The sequence below is a fragment of the Phascolarctos cinereus genome, unplaced genomic scaffold (genome assembly GCF_003287225.1).
Source record: "Phascolarctos cinereus isolate Bilbo 61053 unplaced genomic scaffold, phaCin_HiC Scaffold_3;HRSCAF=262, whole genome shotgun sequence".
Classification (NCBI taxonomy): domain Eukaryota; kingdom Metazoa; phylum Chordata; class Mammalia; order Diprotodontia; family Phascolarctidae; genus Phascolarctos; species Phascolarctos cinereus.
In genome coordinates this window covers 189209191-189228055 of record NW_027555736.1, presented here as the reverse complement: position 1 = coordinate 189228055, position 18865 = coordinate 189209191, and the positions used below count along the sequence as shown (strand labels likewise).

General features: G+C 36.8%; 1 protein-coding gene across 4 annotated transcripts in view; it reads left to right on the top strand.

Moving 5' to 3' along the window:
- Window positions 1-18865, top strand: part of FRMD5 (FERM domain containing 5) — a 359815-nt gene that overhangs the window by 24172 nt on the left and 316778 nt on the right. The gene's annotated exons all lie outside the window — the stretch shown is intronic.

The window sequence follows — 18865 nt, the reverse complement described above, 5'->3', positions numbered from 1 at the left end:
TTTTAAATCATTAATCAGGTGGTTTTAGTAGAAGGTGAGGGAATAGATTTTGTTAAAATACATGCTTGAAGGAAAGGCATCAATATTTATTGTATTTTAAAACAAAAAATTGGGAATTAACGTGGTTTGGGGAAAAATCATTTTACACCATATGAAGAAGCTTTGGAATACTACTAATAATGGACCTTTGGATAGTGTTCTAAGGTTTTCAAAGGGCCTTACATACATTATTTCATTTGATCCTCACAAAAGCCTTTAAGACAGGTACTAATGGTGGTATTATTCTCATTTTACAAACAAGGAAATTCAAATTCAGAGAAGTGGCGTGACTTGAGATGATATTTGAATTGAGTTGCTGTGAACTGTGTCAACATGCAGAAGGTGTTTTGTTGCTGTTGTAGTGTAGTCATGGACATTAGTTTTTGCCTGTCTTATTCCATAGTTGTAGCACATTTCTTCTCTATATTTTAAAATGGTATTACTAATATTACTTCTTATGTATTGTACAATAGTCATATGGCTTATCCTTTTCAAAGGTCATGAGTGTTTTCAGAAGTGTGTAAACATCTACATATTCATTTAAATTTAAGATATTTAATTTTTTTCAATTAACCAAAATCAGCCTTTCCTCTCTCACACCACCCCTACCCATATTGAAAAAGAAAGAACAAACCTTGTAACAAATATGTATAATCAAGCAAAACAAATTTCTGAATTGACCGTGTTTAAAATATGTTATGTGTGTGTCTCTCAGTCCATACTCTGAGTCCATACCTTTCTGGTAGGAGGGGTAGCATGTTTTATCACAAGTCTTTTGAGATTGTGATTGGTTGTTACATTGATCAGTTGTTACATCGTTACATTTTATAGTTGTTTGTTTTTATTTTCTGTACATTATTCTACTGGTTCTGCTTATTTCTCTCTACATTCATGCAAGCCTTCCCATGTTTCTCTGAAACTGTCTTCTTCATCACTCCTTACAGCAAATGATATTCCATCACATTCATATACCATAACTTGGTCAGCCATTCCTCAATTGAGTCCCCTCAGTTTCCATTCTTTGCTATCACAAAACAGCTGCTATGTAATTTTTGTACATATGGGTCTTTTTCTTCCTTTTTTCATCTCTTTGCAGAATAGACCTGGTATCACTGGGTCAAAGGGTAGGCATAGTTTAATAACTTTTGGGTAATAGTTCCAGATTGCTTTCCAGAGTGGCCTGACCAGTTCACAGCTTCACCATCAGTGCATTAATGTAACTATTTTCTTACAATCCCTCCAGCATTTATCGTTATCTTTTTTTAATCAATTTTATGTGTGGAGTGGAACCTTAGAGTTGTTTTAATTTGCATTTTTCTAATTATTAGTCATTTAGAGCATTTTTTTCCTATGGCTTTTGATAACTTGGAATTCTCCCTCTGAAAACTACCTATCCTTGTCGATTTATCAATTTGGGAATAGCTTTCATTCTTATAAATTTGATTAAGTTCCCAATATATCTTAAAAGTGAGACCTTTATCAGAGAAACTTGCTGCAGAGATTTCCCCCCATTTGCCTGTTTCTTTTCTAGTTTTAGCTGCATTAGTTTTGTTTTTGCAAAACCTTTTTAATTTTATGCAATAAAAATTGTCCATTTTACCTTCTTTGATACTCTCTATTCCTTGTTTAGTCATGAACTCTTCCCCTATCTACAGATCTGAAAAGTGGTTTCTTCATTGCTCCTCTAATTTATTTATGATGTTACTTTTTATAAATATATGCAAAATTGCTTAAACTTCATCAGTAGTATCTATTTACCATCTTAAAACTCACAAAAGACCTACTTCAGTGCCTCATCTTGGCATAGAAATGGCTGTAGGCTTTCCAAAGCTATTTCAGTGAAGGAAAAGCTCTAGAAGATCCCGTTACATTAGAGAAAGGCTTTGAGGCTAGACCTGATGTTTGTCATCTGAGGACTCCTCTAGTTCAGAGAAGCTTATTACCAGGTTTGGCCATAGGGTGATGAATTTTTCAGCTACGACATAGAGGAGTTGGGATCTCTATGGGGGGGGGGGAATTAATGCACACTGATGCATCACATTGAAGCAATCACAGTTCTTTTAAATATTGAAGTAAAAGTATTGAAATTTATATATTTAGTGATATTCTGATTATATAATTGTCCAATAATAACTGTATATAAATCAGGCGGATTATAAAGCAATCAGTCAATTTTAGTTGAAGGGCGGCAACCACTGCCATACTGTTTTTCCACATGGGCTCAGAGACTTCACTGTTAGCACCCCTGCAAATGATATAATACATGGAAAGTCCTTTGCAGACTTTAAAATGCTATGTAAATGTGAGTGGTAGTGGTTTTGTTTTTTACTGCCACCCCTTTGTGATCTAAAGGTTTGGGGAGACATTTAAAAATAGTTTCTCCTTACAAAAAGGTTGGGGTCCATTGCCCTAAAGTTATGTTGCATTAAAAGTAAGCTTTATTTGGTACTTGAAATCTAGGGGAGTGGAAGGTACATCTAGGTACAAGATGATATCCACTTAAAGGAGGTTAGAGGCCAGAGACTACCTTTTGAAGGAGTTTAGTAAAAGGTGATTAAATCAATATAGAAGCTTGGAATGGATTAAAAAAGAAAGGGAACTGAAATGAAGATACTGTAATTGAGTGAGCAAATCTAAGAGTTGTTTAGGAGCTAGTAATAAACAGATTATTAAGTGCACAGGTTTTATTATACCCACCAGCTTTTATTGATTAAAATTAGAATGCGCTCATCTGGGTCCTGTACAGCCTTAGAAGTGCTTATTATCCCTAGCCAATGGTAGTGATGCTTGTAAGCACAGGGAGAGAACAAACCGGACAACTTGAAGGCATGAGAGATGGGGAGGATTGGTTCAGGAAAAGATGAAATTATATTGATTATGAAATAACAGGGAGGAAAGAGAAATGTTTAAAGTCCAAAAAGCCTATGGCAGCAGGTGGGGTTGTGATGGTACAACACTTCTGGTTAGAAGAAGAGAAAATGACACACTAAGAGCAGTACATGTGAGACTGAGGGAAATGGAGGTGGAAGAAAGAAACTCTGGAATAGCAAAAGTAAGTGTTCCGAATAAAGAGCAGTTATCCTGAAATATCTTGGGAAATTGGTTATCTCAGAATAAATGGTATGCTTTGGACCTTCTCCAAATAAAGTTAGACAAAACTGCAATTATAGCTCCGGAAATTACTCAGTAGTCAAAATGCAGTTAAGCTGGCCTTGTGATCCTGAAGGGCTTTGGAAGTATATTCTCAATTTATATATTCAGTTTTTTCCTCTAAAAATTGTCTGTTAATTATTTTTCCCATTGATTCTATTGTAATTTTAAAGAAGTATTTCTATGAAAATGATCTATGTGTACAAAAATATTTATAGCAGCTCTTCTCTGTTGGCAAAAAAAAAAATAGAAATCGAGGGGATGCCCATCAATTGGAGAATGATTGAACAAGAGATGGTATATGATTATGATGGAATACTATTGTACTACAAGAAATAATGAGCAGGATGCTCTCAGAAAAACCTGGAAAAACTTGCGTGGGCTGATGCAAAGTGAAATGTGATGTGTACAAAGTAACAGCAATATTGTAAGATGATCAGCTGTGAATGACTTAGCTATTCTCAGCAATACAACGATCCAAGACAACTCTGAAGAATTTATGATGAAAAATGCTATCCATCCCCTATGTCGCATTGCTTGCTTTTTCAATGAGGGTAGGTGGGGAGGGAGGAAGGGAGAGAATTTGGAACTCAAAGTTTTAAAAACGAATGTTAAAAAATTATTTTTACATGTAACTGGGGAAAAATAAAATACTAAATAAATAGAAGCAAAAAAAGCACTTCCATGGAAATATGGGACCTAACACATCTACCCTAATAGAAGAATCCTTATGTCACCTCAAATTTATCTTTCAGTATTTAAGAAATCTATAATCATATTGCTGTGATATTTCCTTCAGCTAGGTGGCCCAGTGGATAGAGCTCTGGGCTTGGAATCAGGAAAAGTTGAATTCAAATTCAGCCTGACACTTAACAGAGCTGTAATACTCTGGGGCAAGTCAATTAGCCTCTGTTTGCCTCAGTTTCCTCAGATGGTAAATGGGGATACTTATAGCACCTATTCCCCACGGTTGTTGTGAGGATCAAAGGAGATGATATTTGTTAAGTGCTTAACAGAGGTAGGGCCTTGTAATGCTTGTTGCCTCCCCCCTCACTCACAAAGATCACAATTCCTCTGTCACTTAGAAGAAAAAAAGAAACCTACAGTATTTTATTGATGCTTTTTATCTTTACATCAGTTATTTCTCACCTCCCTCCGGACTAAACCCTCTCTAATGACAAACAAGCAAAATTATGTACTATAGGAACTTTATTATTTAATATTTCTTTCCTAGTAGTTCCCTACTTGACTACCATGAGAGAAGGAGGAAAGTTTTGTTATTTATTCTCTAGGACCTTCATTAGTTTTCTCATTTCTTAGAATCAACTTCCTTTTAGTGCCTTTATAACTTGGTTATGAGGTGGTTGGTTATGAGAGATGGTCTTTGACGGTTACTGTGGTTGAAAATTTCATCTCCCTACAGTCAATCTAGAGATAAGCTTCTGCACTGTTTTTCTTTAGACTTGAAGCTTTGAGTCTTTGGAGGACCTGCCACACCTCTCACTGGACTTACATAATCCTCAAGGGTCACCTCCGTGCCAAGATGAGACACCAGAGTTAGACTTTTGTGGAGGTCAAATTTCTCCGTCTGCATTTAATTGTACAAACCTGCAAGAAGTTAGTCAAATGACAAACCACCTGCATTATGTTTCAAATAAATATAGTACTTTAGAGGTGGAAGGGACCTTAGATATGCCCAGCTCCAGCTTCTTCATTCTATAGATGTGATAATCATGGCCATGCGTACACCACACTGTGCACTGACTTTGGACTATGTAACTTGTGGCTATGAAGCAGTGTGAACAGCCCGAATCAGTATGGAAACTGCATTCCCTAAGCCTTCAGATAGGCAGGCTTTCCCCTCTTGCTTAATATTCTCTCCCTGACCTCTGCCTCCTTGCTTCCTTCAAGACTCAATCTACTTAAAATCATGACTAATGCAAAAGGCCTTTCTCACCCACTCTCCTCCCCTTCATGCATAGGATTACCCTTCCTCCTCATGCTAGTGCTTTCCCTCTGAGACGACTTCCAATTTACCCTGTAAATATCTTGTGTGCACATGGTTTCTGTATGTTGTCTCCCCCATTAGAATATGAACTTCTTGATAGCAAGAGCTGTTTTTGCCTTTCTTTGCATCCCCAGTGCTTAGCACAGTGCTTGGAGAATAGTAAGCACTTTTAAAAATGCTTATAAACTTGACCATGTTAATTATCCCTAAAGGGTATGGCTATCAAGCTACCAGTCAAATGTCAGGCCTTCATTCAGCAAGCATTTATGAAATATTTGCTATGTGCCAGGCACTGTGCTAAGGGTTGGGGTTACAAAGAAAGATGAACACAGTCCTTGCCCTCAACAAGCTCACATTCTAAAGGGGGAGAAAACCCACAAACGACTGTGTACATACAAGATATATAGATATAGATATAGATATAGATAGATAGATAGATAGATAGATGTTGAAATAGATATGAAAGGCACCAGCATTAAGGGATACTGGGAAAGGCTTTTTGTAGAAGATGGGATTTAGCTGAGACTTGAAGTTAGGGAAGCCAAGAGATATGACATGATCAGACCTATGCTTTAGGAAGATCACTTTGATAGTTATTGATCATTTGTATGCTTTAGGAAGATCGCTTTGATAGCTGTATGCAGAACAGACCAATCTGAAAGCTATTTCAATAGTCCCTCTGGTATGATTGTTTGAGTGAATGGTCCACGTAGCCATTCCATGCAGCTCCGAATGGCAGTGCTGAAAGGTTTAAAAGAACCCACATTCTGCATTTAGCAAGGGGGTGATATTGACTATCCCTCAGAATATATTAAAAAAGGAAATCTATAGATCTTCCCCCACCTTGTACCTAGAATCTCCTGTCCCAGTCAGTGACTTTTCACTTTCATAGTACACAGACATTCAGCATGCTGTGGCTACATTATTTATTAGACATCATGGTAAATAAAAGAAAAATTTAAGCTCTCTGCCTAACTGTCTTCCCAAACTCTTTATATTTACTCGCCTTGTTCTTTGGGTAAATACATCACAGGGGCTGGGGCAGATGTTCAAAACAGAAAGAACCGCAGAGTGGTTGACATAGGGATGTGTGTCCAGGGCCCTCATCTTTGAGTCTTAGAAGTATACCAACGGGAAGCTGGGGATAATGTACCAGGGAAAAGAGCTTTCTTACTTTCTACTGAATCCCGGTGGTATTTCTACTTGGTTCTGTACCCTCATCTACTACACTGATCTCCACCATGTGGATATCTAGGTGCTCTGGATTTGGAAAGTGCTAGTCAGGGACTTGGCTCCTTCTCCTATGGTCCTTGCCCGCTTACGGACAGTTTTAGGCTCTGGCCTAAAAGTTGCTTATTGATTAGCAAGTCCAACTCCACCACCAGCCATTGAGTGGCCCAGTTCTCCACATAGTAAACAGGAAGTCTCTCTCCAGGGCAAAGAGGTAGGAAATAGGGAATCCTAAGACTCATTGACTCATGTGCAGATTTTTGTCACTTTCTGATGTCTCATAATTTTGCTTCTCCAGGAACTTCTGGAACTCTCATCTCTAAAGTTAAAACACCTGCTACACACATTTTTACAAAAACATTTGTATTGAACTTTTAATTTATTTTGGTAGATTTTACAGACTCCATAATACTTGAATATTTATTCAATCATACTTGGCTATTCTATTAGCTTTTTGACTTAGTAGAGCTCACAAGCTTCAAGGACCATATGGAAATATTTCTCGAAGTAAAGCCTGAGAGATTCTAATAAAAGTATTACTACCCTTTTGAATCCCATCACTTTCTTTTTTCCTGAATTGGCGAATTTTGTTTCTACATATTATCCAAACACCAACAAATTCTCAGTGGAACTTTCTACAATCTTTGAAAACAGTTAAGTAAAACAATATCTAAAGAGTGATTGAATGATAAGTCCTATCACTTTCCCTCAAAAAAAGCCCTTGTTGATCTTTTGACTTATTGGTGGCAGAGGTTTCTAATCACTTACCTGATTAGCAGATTATTTGTGATGTTAGTTGAGCTAGCAAAAAACAAAAAACAAAAAAACTTTAAGCAGTGTGAAGATGGCATTATTGCCCTGCTTTATTTAATGTGGTTTTGTTCTAAGTGAATACGCATGAGGTTTGTATTAGTGAGAGAATCTCTAAATTTCCTTGACTGCCTCAGAGAGGGGGATAGGATAAATATACAGTGTTATCACTAACATGTGAAAGACTGAACTCTCAAGAGAAAATTTTTAAGGGGGTAGTAGAACAACTTAAAGTATGTTGTTTATAGATTGAAGAATTTGCTAAATTTAAAATCATTGGAAGATGCTGAACAAATTCAGCTGCTACTTGCTTTCCGTTTAATCAGTTTGTTATTTAGCATTTCATAAGTGATGATGGAGTTGGGATGAGATCAAATAATACTTGGAGACCTTGCTTGGATCATTGAACCTAGCTCCTGAAACACAGAGTTTGGAAAATGAAGGAGGTGACTTTGAAAAGACAGACTTTGTGTCCAATCAGAGGAATATTGTATTCATGTGAGTTTTTGCTTTTGTAGTATGGGTACTCTAAGAGCTGGGCTGTTAAGTCTTCCCTTCAGGGTTGTAAGGAAACACTGAGAGGTTTGAGGCAGGTTTTTTCTATACTGCCATTGACTTGTGCACCCATCAGCTTTGTTACCCCACACTTGTTAGGGACATGTGACTAGTGCCCCAGTTCCATTTAACATCTTAGCTTTTACAAAGGAATATCTTCTTCAAAGATAATAGCAAGAACAAACATACAAACATTCCTTCCCCCCCCCCCACCTCAGTCTTTGGGAAAGTCAGTTCAGAACTTGTCTCAACTCCTACATAGCATCAGTCCTACTAAGTTTATGTCCAGGTGTAGCTGGATACCAGATGAACCGGAGTCTCAGCTGGGCTAGGGTCCTGTGGGTTACTCCCAAAGTTTTCTCCTTGAGGCTTGGTTGCTATGCTGGTTGCAGACTTGTCCTGTGGAATGCTGGGGTATCAAATACTAGAACATTTTTCTAGTCCTCTATATCTGCCTGTAGATGAAATTATATAAATAGCACTAGTGAAAGTCACTTTTCTCATTGGCAGTGATGCATGAATTTCCATTCTTGATAAATTCAGTATCACCTCAGTTAACCGGGATGATTTGAGAAGGAAGTATTCAGTACATTCTTACCTCCACTTGAATTTGCTTGTGGGTTCTGAAAAACAGAGAAATATCTCATTTTAATTATCACACTGTCACATGGTGAATCTTTAGGAGTTAAAAACTACAGAATCCAATTTTTTTTTTTTTGGTATCTATAGGCACGAATGGAATTTTCCTTAAGGCATAACTTTTCAAGACTTCTTCAAGGACTTTTGAGCTTGCTGTAGCACTAGGTACTTGAGAGTAGTAGTTAATCAGTTTTTAATGTAGATTGTTTTCTTCTCTCTTTCAGTGGTGAATGATGTGCCATTGATCTCTAGGATTTAAAGGGGTAAGGAACCCTTAGAAATCCTCTTATAGACCAGGGGTGGAGAACTGCAGTCTTGAGGCCACATGTGGTCCTCCAAGTTGTAAAGTGGGACTCTTTGAAGCCAACTTCACAGAACAAATTCTCTTGATAAAAGGATTTGTTCTGTAAAACTGGGACTCAGTCAAAAGTTCGAACCCAAGGACCTAGAAAGCCACATGTGGCGTTGAAGCCACAGGTTCCTGTTCTAGACCAATTTAAAAATGAGAAATTGAGCCTCAGGAAGATGAAGTGACTTGCCTAAATTCATACAGTTAGGATTTGAACTCTTCATCCCTTGTTCATTGTACCGTAGCATTTTAACTATTAGTCCCTCAAACTTTCTTCTCAGTTTCCTGTTTATACAACGTGATACTCCGTGGATAGTAGAGAGGAAGAGGCATCAAGTTAAAACTTCCTTAGAAAATATATCTTAGGGGGCAGCTAGGTGGCACTGTGGATAGAGCACCGGCCCTGAAGTCAGGAGGACCTGAGTTCAAATCCGACCCCAGACCAAACACTTCACACTTACTAGCAAGTGTGATCCTGGGCAAGTCCCTTAACCCCAATTGCCTAAAAAAAAAAAAGAAAAGAAAAAAAAGAAAATGTATCTTACGAGACTGATTATAACTCCTTAAATATTTTTATGGCATATTGTCTTAAAACCAAGGTCACCTTTGTAGGTAAATTACTATGAATCCTTCCCAAATTACATGTATATGCCTAAAATTAGAATGTGATATAAAAGCTTCTGGCTTTAACTTATAAGAGATCACAGAGCTAAATTCAGAGTTTCTTTTCTGATGCTTTGTAATTGCCACAGTATCTAGATCCTATTCAAGACCCATTTTGCAGGCATATTGCATTATTTTACATTTTTATCTAGGATTGCATTTTTTTACCATTAGTTGTGCACAAATGAACTAAATTAAAAATCTTAATAGTATCAGTTTAAATATAAAACCTTCAAAGTTTTAATTTTTTTCACATTTTAATTATGTTCATCATAACAGATCAAATATTCTCCTTGATTAGATATAAGTCCTAGAGAAATATCTGAAGAATAACCTTGAAGTAATAGGATTTCCATTTCTATTTCATTTCTGTCCTTTCAAAATCCTATAGAGCTTTACAAGGATATACTAGTAAACCCTTCCAACTCCCCAAGAAACTGATAATTAAGATTATTCCCATTATGACTATAGGAAAATTAAAGCACAATCCAAGACTCCTGTAGCAACAGACCTGAGATTAGAATTTATAGTCATCTATGTTTCATAATTTGGCCTTTCTAAGATAAGAGGACATATTTTAAACAAATCATCATTTTCATAGAATCTCAGTTGAAAGAGACCTGAAAGGCCAAATTGTGAATTGACTCCATAGCAAAGCTGACGAGGAGGTATCCAATTTTCACTTGAAGACTTCTAGTAAGGGGGAATCTACCACCTCTCACAGCAGCCCACTGAACTTTGGGACAACTCTAATTGTTAGGAAGCCAATTCTATTTTTATAAAGCTCAAACTTTTAGGAAGTTTTCCTGTGAACTCTTCTCATCAGGTCTTCTCCACCATTCCAAGGTCTGCTTTCTGGGGCCAAGCAGAATAAATTTTATCTTTCCTTTCATTTGACAGCCCTTCAAAATACCTGAGGAGAACTATTTTGCCAAGCCTCACCCCTTAAGTCTTCTCCAGCTCCTTGGCTCCCTTACTCAGTCCTTGTATGGCATGGTTCCAAGTCCCCTTCTACCATTGCCTTTCTCTGGATATACTCCAGCTTGTTAATGGCATTCTTAAAATGTGACACTCAATATTCCATTACATACTTGTACCACAGTTTGTTTAGTTATTCCCTAATCAATGGACATCTACTTTATCCTGGTTCTTTGCTAATACAAAAAGTGTTGCTATAAATATTTTGACCTCCTTGGTATATCTATGTAGCAGGACAATTTCTAGGTACAGAAATTTTAGTAACTTTTGTTTTATTTTAGTGTAATTCCAAATTGCTTTCCAGAATGGCTGGACCAATTCATAGCTTCACCAACAGAACCCTCATGTACCTGTGTTCTTGCGGCCTCCTCATTATTAACTATTTTCATCTTTTGTTATCTCTGTCAATTTGCTGAGGGTGAGGTACAAGCTCAGAATTGTTTTGATTTTCATTTCTCTTATTGTTGATGAACTGGAGCAATCTTTCATATGATTGTTAATAGTTCACAATTCTTTTGAGAACTGTTCATATTCTTTGACCATTTATCCATTGGGAAATGGTTTTTGGTCATGTATAGTTGTGTTAACTCTGAATTTTGAAGAGCAAGCCATTATTCTAATAAGGAATTTATTTAACACAATATTTTACATCAAATCTATAACTTTCCTTGTCTCAATTGCTTTAATTTTGTCCAGCTTTGATTTCCCTGTTGCTATTTTTTAAGAACTGTGTTATTTTGTATTTGTTTTTTGTTACCTGCCCTCAACTCCATCTCTTATACATGTCATTTTAAAATCTTAATTTATCCTTGGGCATCTTGTTGAATCACCTCAGTTTTTTTATATAAGTTCCCCTTCTCTTGTGATCAGAATCAATGACGAGTATGTTTCCAGCATTTTGTTTTTGAGATCTTCCTGTCCTTCTCGTGCCAATTTTTCTTTTAAAGGTCTTAGGCTATGGGATCCTGCTGTTGTCTGTGTTTTTTACTTTCAAAGAGGACCAGTGATATCATGGGGGTGGAGTCTTGACTTGTAACTGAATTGGATTGAAGTGAGGCAAAGTTACACAACGTTGCAGCCTTACTCTTTCTTCCAGAGTTGTTGAAGTCCAGTGACAAGACAGAAGTCAAGATGACTAGTGATGGCCTGGGATGCATTGGATGACCTTGGTGTCCATGATGTCTTATCAAACTCTAAGTGCCCTACAGTGCCTGCTTCAGCCACCTTCAGTACCATTGGAACAAATTGTTCTCATCTGCCCATTCCTCCAGGGAAAGTTTTCACATGCAAGGGATAGACATCCCCTAACTCACCAACAGGTTTGAGGCCTGCTATTTTTTCTCTGAACTCTTTGCTCTTCCAAAGTCTAGAGTATATATCAAACTTTGTCCAGCCTTCCTTATCTATTAATGAACATTAGGTTGGCATAGTTATTACTTCTTAAAGTTCGCATCATTACCATTTCACCAATCAAGTTTACTCCCTAATGTGCTTTCTCAGCATTCTGAAAGGTGAAATTGTGAGCAAGACAAATTGAAATATATCAGCTGTACTGTAAGAAATGGCGAGCGGGATGATTTTAGACAAACCAGGAAAGACTCATATGAACTGATGCCACGTGAAATGAGCAAAACTAGGAGAACATTGTACACAGTAACAGTAATATCATAACGCTGATCAACTGTAAAAGATGTAGGTACTTGATGAAAGATGCTATCCATCTCCAGAGAGAGAACTGATGGTTTGAGTGCAGATTGAAGAATACTTGTTTTAAACTTTCTTTATTTTTCTTGTTTTTGTGTTGTGTGTGTGTGTGTGTGTGTGTTTCTTTTGCAATATGGTTAACATGAAAATATGTTTTGCATGACTTCACATGTATAATTGATATACTGCTTGCCTTCTCAGTAGGTGGGAGAGGGGCAGTCTGTAGGGAGAAAATTTGGAACTTAAATTTTGAAAAATGAGCATTAAAATTTTTTAAATATAACTGAAATATTTAATGAGATAATTTAAAATATAATTTAAAAGAAGAATATATCAGCTGCTTTGATTTGCCTTGAGAGACATTTCCAGATATCCCTAGGTACTTGAAGTTGCCCATAACTGCTCTGTCCTGTCCTTGTACCAGTTTTGTGATCCTTATCAGGAGCTTTTCATCCAGACTCTTCAGCTTGTCATTGTGATCTGGCAATCTCCCACTGCTATATTGCTTCTGTGTTTCCATCATATAGAGCATAGAGATAAATCTTGCTTTATTCAGTTACTTACTGAACGACCCTGTACAAATCACTTAATCTTGATGAGCCTCAGTTTTCTAATTTGGAAAATGGGGCTATAATATGTTTCTCTGGTATATATTGAGTATGACCTTGAGCAAATCACTGAAAACAGTAGTGCTCTAGAGGTGTCAAATGTGCAGCCTCTGGCCCTGTAACACTCCCAATTATGGCCTGAACCAGATTAAAATGTAATTGGGAACTCTTTAACAATATAAATTTAAAAATACAATAAAACATGGATAACATTACATTTTAAAATGAAGTCAAAATAAGGCAAAGCAAAGATCTTTTATGTATATACCACTGCTCTAGGCAATTCTCTAAGACTCTTAAGTTGCAGAGAAGAATCTGACCTACATTGGTATCACCATACCAATGAAATCCCAAGTTCTTATCTTAATTATAGTACCTATCTAATAGGGTTGTTGTGAGAATCAAATGAAATAATGTGTAAAATACTTTGCAAACCTTAAAATGCTCAAAAAATACAAGCTATTGTTATTGTGCCCCAAACCAGATTCTTCTGCATTCCTCCATTAGGCTTATGGGTTTTCATACAGATAAAAGAATTTTTTCGGATATACAGTGCTACCCTGCTGCCTGCTCTACCTTGTTTATTCCTCTGAAATGAGAGATTCCTCTCCATTGCCATATCTGAAACCCAGGAACACATGTTGCTGGCTGCATATTCTCAAGGAAAGGTAAGATTCTTAACAGGGTTACTCTTGTTACCATATGGAGAAGGCATGCAGATGATTAGAGATTGTGAATGCAATTACTATTGGGTGTACTTCATTAGTATGAGCCAGATGAAATGTTAACAGACGTCATCATCTATTTCTTCCTCCTCCTATTTTCTCTCACTTTCATCTGAGAAGGGAAAGTTGTTCAGACCTCTGGTCCCTTTTTATGCTGCTCTCTCAGCGTGGTGCCCCTTTACAGGGTAGCAAAACTGGTAGGTTGTAGCAGAAGCTGTATAGATCTTATCAGACTGAGCAAGAGAAATCTCTCTCCTGAACTTTGTCAGTCCTCGCTTGTTTATCATTGCCATCCTCACTAATACTCCCTCTTTTGTTCTTCTTTACTCCTTTCATGCCAATATTGGCCCACTCCAGTTTCCCTGGTCTTTATTTACTAATTTCCTTTGTTAAGTTTAAAAAAGGGTAAAGCTTAAGGAAAAATTCAGAAGAAACTTCTGATTTTGTAATTTTTTATAAAAGGAAAAGATTCGCATCTTATGTATGAGAAAAAAATTTTTTTTGGTCTTGTGAACATCTTCCTTAATACTATAAATTCTTGGAAGGCAAAGTATTTTTTTTTATTCAAGTTAATTTCAGTGTCTTTTAAAAATATTCTGTTATATTCTGAATTTCCTCCCTGTCCCAGATGTCATTTTTAACAGTATTTTTAGATTTCTAGTGTCAGTTACACATAACTTTTTGCTATTTATTTCTAATTTTATCTCATTCTGAAAATGGCGTCTTTCAGAAGTGGAAATGTGGATATGAAAGTGGAAAATTAATCAACAAACATTCATCAAGTACTTTTGGAGAAACTTATTCTAGGCTCAGAGTGATAGAAATATAGCTTACAAGATTTCAGCCCTCAAGGAGCTTATTGTCTAATTTGAAGAGCAAGAAATATATGAAAGCAAATGGCTTTTTAACAATGATTTCATTGTTTTTAATACCGTGGTGGTGGTTGTTACCAACTAGTAAAGGAATAGAGATAAGAACTGACCTCTGTTAGGGATAAGGAACTCCTGACAAGTTAATCAATAAAGTTTGGTGCCTCTGCACATTAGGGGGCAGCTGGGTGACTTGAGGATAGAGCACTGAGCCTGGAGTCAGAAAGATCAGAGTTTAAATGTGACCCCAGACACTTACTAGTTTTGTGGCCCTAGGCAAGTCACTTAACTCCTGCCCAAAACTGGAGAAGGAAATGGCAAACCACTCCAATATCTTTGCCAAGAAAACCCCATGGACAGTTGATCCACGGGGTCATAAAGAGATGGGTGTGACTGAACAACAACAACCTCTGGAAATTATAGTCTTAGAGAGTTGCCTTAGAGGTTAAATGACTTACCCAGGGTCACATGGCCAGTATGTGTCAGAGACAGATCTTGAACTTAGGTCCTCTTGGATTCAAGACCAGCTCTCTATCACTACTTGATGCTGTTTCTTACAAGATAATAAATAAGTGCCAAATGAATGGTGAAGATATAAGGGCATTTTGGGGAATTTGATGCTGTTTACTACTTGTTGCAAAATAAAGTGGCGTGTTCTAAAATTTTTTTGTTTATTTTTCTTCTTTTAATTTCTTGGACATTTAAGTAATTGCTTTTCAGTTTTTGTTTTCTGTGTCCAAGTGGACAATGATGTATACTTTTTTTTTTTGTTTTTACATGAAAATCATTTCACCAAAACAGTTTTTTCCACTCTCAATTGAATACTCCTTTGTGACAAAGAAAACCTTTGAAGTAAAACCGATTGACACAGTATATCATCTGATATAATATTCTTCATTCATAGCATCCACCTTATACTGAGAGGTTGGAATAATATCTCTGTATCAGTTCTCCAAGACTGGGATGGGCCATTACTGTTAATAAGAGCTCATCAGGCTTTTGCTTTATGGTTTCTCAACATAATTATGTCAATTTGTTGGATTTTATCATAGCCAATGTTTTCCTGAAAGGCTAAGTATTCTCCACCAGTGTTTGACCTTTGTAACCAATTCAATAATGAACTTGGAATAAAAATGCAGAGAATTTTTATCTGACTGACTCTTTCTCCTGCAAATCCAGAGATGGCTATTATCCAGAATGCTAAATCTTCCCTAAATCTTGGTAAGACTATTTCCTTTCAAAGTTGGTAAAACTGTAATTAGCTTCACAGTTGTGGTTAGGTTTATGATATGATTGTAGCTTCCTCGTTCTTTTTTTCAAATATGCAAATGTTCAATAGTACAAGTCTTAGAACTTTTGACTTGATTTACATTTTGTAAATACTTTATCAGGTCCAGGTGTTATTCTTTACTAGGACATAATTACTTCCTGAAATACTAGGACTGGGGAGTAGTGGAAAAGAAAACAGAATTAAAGAGACCTGAGTTTTGAGTCTGCGTGTCTGATGACCTATGTGATCCTGGGCAGTTAATTCATTTACCCTTTATGGGTCTTATCTCTAATAAAATGGCATTATGCTTCTTTGCCTCTTAAAGTGTGATGGTGAGGATCAACTGAGAAAGAACTTTGGAAAATATAAAATCTCATATTAAAATATCCTTAACCTCCTTCCACCTTTAACCTTCCAATCAGATAACTCCTTTATTGAATTGCTCAGATGGTGATCTGAGAGGAAGTGATAGCTTTCTTTATACCCAGTCCTTTTGCCAACCTTGTATAAGTAAACCCAGAGCTGTGATGTATTTCTCCAATAACTTCTAAAAATGGAAAATGAAACCCAGATTATAGTTACTTATAACAGCATAGAAAACCTGCCCTACTTCCTGCACATCTACACATGGGGTGATAGGGAGAATAAAGACTTACAGAAGCCTTCTAGACTTTTTTTGGAATTGAGACTATTTGAGAGCTACTTCTCATTGAACAATAAATACCAAACAGTATTCCAAAGCAACCACTGTAGAGTAGACTGAAGATTGGCATTTGACAGAGGAGTTGACAGGATATTTTCTAAAGAATTCCATGTATTACTTATGTAGTTTTGGGCAAATCAGTTAACTTCCCCTGGGTCTTAGTTTCACCATCTGTAAAATAAATGCATTGGACCCCATGGCCTTTGAGAGCCCTTCTAGCTGTAAATCCACAAAACTGTGACCTAGAACTCAACAAATATTTATTGAGCGCTTACTATGTAAGGCATTGTGCTGTGTACTAGGAGATACAGGTATAAGATACAAGGTGAACTTTTTGCCCTTCAAGGAATTTGCAGTCTAATTGGAGAAATAGTACACATGTAGGAAAGAATAACCTTACCAGGCAGTGATAAAAAGCTGAATAAATGTGTTCAAAATTGTCTATTAGACATTTATGATCTCATGTTTATGAGATTCTAAGCTTTTTGAAGATGGGTCAGGTACCTTATTTTTCCATCATCCCTTACCACCCTGCCCCCCCTTTCCCCCCGCACCCCCATAGAATCTAGCACATTTCCTTGTCCTCACTAACCATTTGTTGAATGATTGAGTTAGCCCAGGCTTTCAAATCCAAGATAAGGACTATAAAATTCACTGAGATTATGTATACAATTGGATCAGTGCATGGTTGCTGTTGCTATTTTAGGAACATTTACAATCACACTTGATAATATGATCAATATGATCAATTGGTGTATCATCAAAACAGTTGAAAATGCTAAATTTATTATTGGTTTAGTTTTATCATAGGGTCAAGTCTCAAATACTATTATTAGTTCCAGTCTTTTTGTAATAGCCCTGAGACTTTAAAAGGGTGCTTCACAGAACTAGACCAGCCATTCAATGAAAAGCAATAGGCATTTATTTGACATTGCTTTAATTCACACAAAGGAAGGCTATATGGCTTGACTTGAGCTGCACAAGGAAGGGAACATGAAAAGGGAGGTAAGAGCAACAAGGGAAGGACATTAGGGAGCACCCTGCCCTCCCCCAACCAGGATGGCAGCTGACTCCTCCAAAGGACATGGAAGGATTCAGTCAGGGACATTGCTAAAGCACAGTGGACTTCAGGTCTTAGCAGGCGTAGGATATTCATGGTGCTCCTGGGTGAGGCTTCTCCTAGGGTTGGTATGTCACATCATTACACCAAGCTGTTGTCATTCTTCTTGGTTTTGATGAGCCGTTCATCAGGTACTTGAGGGCTAGGGGTTTTATAGGGAAAGGTATCTTCTATTGATAGTTCAGTTGTGATTTCAATGTGGTATTCAGTTTCACTGTGATCTTTCAGTTGATTTTGTAGAAAGCCAGAAGCTTCTAACATGGCAGTTTCCATGCATAGAATATTTTAGAAAAGGGAGGAGGGTGCCTAGAAGGAGAAGAGAGAGTATGTATAAAAGAAGAGCCAACCTCTTGCAATCACAGATTTCTCATAAAATATGAATGGCAAGACTAACAAAAGGTATTTTATTTTTTCAAATAATTTTAATTTTTTGTTATTCTGAACTTGACATTTTCACAATTTTAATATACAAATAACAAGTTATTTGTGAAACTTCAAATCTCTTAGTATAGCTTATAAAGTATAAGTATAAATATTTTTTAAAGTATATAATAAATTCATCATGTTAGTTCCAAAGCTGTTCTATTTGTCTACCACCCTCTGAACTTCCTTCTCTTCTGTGCATTTTGGTAAAATGCTTCAGTGACTCACTTTTCTTTCTTCTCTTTTTTTCTAAGTTTTTTTTTTTAACATTCCTCCATTGTAACAAATATGCATACACTGGCAAAACAAATGCACATGTTGGTCACATCTAAAAATGTAGGCCTCCTTCTGCACCTTGAGTCCATCACCTCTCTCATGATGTGGATGTTTGCTTTCTTGGTCCTCTAGCGCCAGAGCTGGTTATTACATGGATCAGAGTTCTTAAAGCCTTTTAGGAGATTTTTTTGCCCCCTTTTTTTTGGTGAGGCAATTGGGATTAAGTGACTTGCCCAAGGTCACACAGCTAGTTAGTGTTAAGTGTCTGAGGCTGAATTTGAACTCAGGTCCTTCTGACTCCAAGGCCAGAGCTCTATTCACTGCGCCACCTAGCTGACCTCCCCCTTTTTTAAAAATAGTGTTTCTGTCATTGTATAAATTGTTCTCTTGGGTCTGCTTATCTTACTCTGCATTAGTTCATACAAGTCTTCCCAGGTTCCTCTGAATCCATCCTTTTCACCATTTCTTGTAGAAGAGTAGTTCAAATAATGACTTAAAGAGCTTGTCATAGGTGAACATGTTACATGTAACCAAAGGTAATTTATTCTGGCAAGAATTGTGCAAGCTTGTGACTTGATAAGAGTTATACCGTATCATTAAATATGATGTTAGATTAACTTTGTTGAAAGCTTTTTTTTATTCTAACAGCAAATTCCATTCATGTATGTTCAGATGTTATGGTTGATTGCCCATATAATGTTAACTGTTTACAACTTAATTCTTGATAAGACTGTAAATGTTGAATT